Source organism: Sceloporus occidentalis, unplaced genomic scaffold (assembly GCF_023333645.1).
Source record: "Sceloporus occidentalis isolate IW3139 unplaced genomic scaffold, rSceOcc1.0.p SCAF_213, whole genome shotgun sequence".
Lineage (NCBI taxonomy): Eukaryota > Metazoa > Chordata > Lepidosauria > Squamata > Phrynosomatidae > Sceloporus > Sceloporus occidentalis.
In genome coordinates this window covers 667,155-669,823 of record NW_028317193.1, presented here as the reverse complement: position 1 = coordinate 669,823, position 2,669 = coordinate 667,155, and positions in this window count along the sequence as shown.

The following is a 2,669-nucleotide window of genomic DNA, read 5'->3' as shown; positions in this document are numbered from 1 at the left end:
GAGCAACAAGGTGTGGTGTCACAACAGACGCTCAAAAGGAACCAACGTGGGACAACCGTTTAGGCTGCTTGTGATTAAGTGGCAGCATATGCCTATGTGCCTCACTGTATTTTCACGATGCAACATGTTTGTTAAATGTCCATCAGGCCAGTTGAGTTTTAAAAACGTGTGACACATGGATTAATATTTTTCGCTTTCTGGCCTGGCGTACCCATCCACCAACTTACTCTTCCCCTCATAAAATAAGCCAGTGTTTCTGTGACGCGCTGTTACATTTATTAAAACGGACTTAAAGGAAGACTCCGAATAAATGTGTCTTAAATGAAAGAATATCTTGTGGCGTTCAGAAATATACATACAAAATGTTGTTACTTTTATCCAGTAACAAAATGTGCTTCTTTGTCCACAATGTCCTCTACTTCCTGCTTTTTTTTAGAACAACTTCCTGTTCGGGAAGCGAGGAATGAAAACCAAAAATAGCATTTTTACCAGGCTCCTGTAAAATATTCATTGCGACGACAAAGTTAGTAAATTACATATGGAAAGGTTTTGGATATATTTGTGAATGATTACATATTCTTTCATATACGAGAAGTGAGTAAATTACTTGCTGAAGTTAGTAGCCATCAGCTGGTCCATAGTATGGTCAAATAAGAATAAGCTTTTAAATTCCCTGCATTTCACCGAAACTATACATATTCTGCTATGAAAGAGGTGTCGGTACCTGTGTTCTACTTTGTGAATGTGCTAAAAACACCTATGGATTATATTAAATGAATAATTATAGATTATGTGGCAAATTTATGAAATGCGGCTTTGTCGTTGTACAAATTAAATACCTGTTAATATGTGTGTGTGTGTGTATGTTTGTGTAAGTCTGTACATATACTTATATATATTTGTATATTTGTTTTTACAGTAAAAAAACGCAAATCCATATTTATAGACATAAAAATATATGAATATATCCAGATACATATATATAAATATATAAATTAAATGTATTCTATTATAATAAGGGGTATAAGTTATACATTCCTGCTGAATGCAGTTGAGATTTCTATGAAACACGTTGTTCAAGAGAGAAAAACACAATATTAAAGGATGTTATTTTCAAATGACAAAGTCATTAGTGCATTGGGGCTATTGCTATTAAGGGACAATAGCCGTCATATCGTACTTATCGGTATTTGAATGCAGTTGGGTCTTTGAATAATGGACGTTTTATGTACCCAAATATGCTGAGAGCCTTCTACCACCGCACAATACTTCTGCATATTTCCATGGAAGCCACTGCCAATGGCTTCTGTACATTTCAGAAGGTAATGTGTACTCTAAGAATGTATATTTATTAATAAATATATATTTATTTGTGCCATCAATATTCTGTTTGCTTCATTTTGTACATAAATGTGTGGAATCGAAGTTTATTAGAGCAAAGTGTGTGACCTCTCTGTACAAATACCTGATATGTTTTTAAGGTACCTTGATTGGGTGAAAAAAAATAGGTTTTGTGTTATTTATTTCTCATTAGCACCCATTAAAGTAGTTAAATAAATGGCAAGGAAAATATATGCCAATTAAGTAAAAATGAATACCTCTGGTAAAGTGAGCGATCAGGGAAGTAACTAATCCAAGTGGACACCAACCTGGTGTTGTGCTGTGCCCGGAAGATACACGCAGTGGTAAGGAACATGATGGTGGTGGGTGAAAACTGTTCAAAAACTATACTTTTCAATCAGATATGTGGGTAGGCTGTGAAAAGAAGTCTACACAATGAATCAGGGATATATGTAATTTAATAAAAAATTAAATAATACCTTGTTTTCCGGCAGTCTTCTCCTATACATAGTAGGTATGGGTGCATAAACCACTCCCTATCAACTGTTGTTTATAATCTCAATAAAAAGACTGGGATTAAAAAAATAAAAAAAACCGCGTAATTAGCCTTTGTAATTAGCTTCAGCTTGTGTGTTTAGGTATAGATGCTGGATGTTTGGATTTCTGTCTTTTCCTCATATTTGTAAGGTGCTCCTTGAAGAGGTGTTGGCACCATAATGTCATATAGTGGACATATGTTGAAGTCACCAGACTCACAACAGGAGCATACAAACAACAATGGACACATATTTTGCCGTAATTACCATGTCTGTGCATATCTATAATGGGTTCTTTAACCAACATAGTTTGGCCACGAAGAATCCCTGAGCCATAAACCATCTCTTGATGACACTATTAAGTTTGTGAAAAATGTCTACCCCGAGTCTTTCATGTTGACATCATTCACAAACAAACTACACTAAAATTAATTAAATTAATTGGAAAGACTTGGAGGTAGTATGAATATCAAGTTGTAATAATAAATATAATGGCCATATAATGCCATAAAATGCCCACTCCAAGAACTCACAATAGTTCTTGGAGTGGGCATTTTTTCAGTTTCCTTGCCTACTAATTAGGTAATTAAATAGTTAAATAATAATGGTAATTATGATCGACAGCAGATGCAGTATTTGATCTGAATAATTAGCCTACAAAATGACCTCGTCCAAATGCTATCATGTCCACATTTCTACTGCAACCAAAAGTACCACGTGCCGTTATTTAAATCAAATGCAACTTAAATCAATGAGAAAAAAAGAAGCTTCTTTTTCTGTTTAAGTCACTTT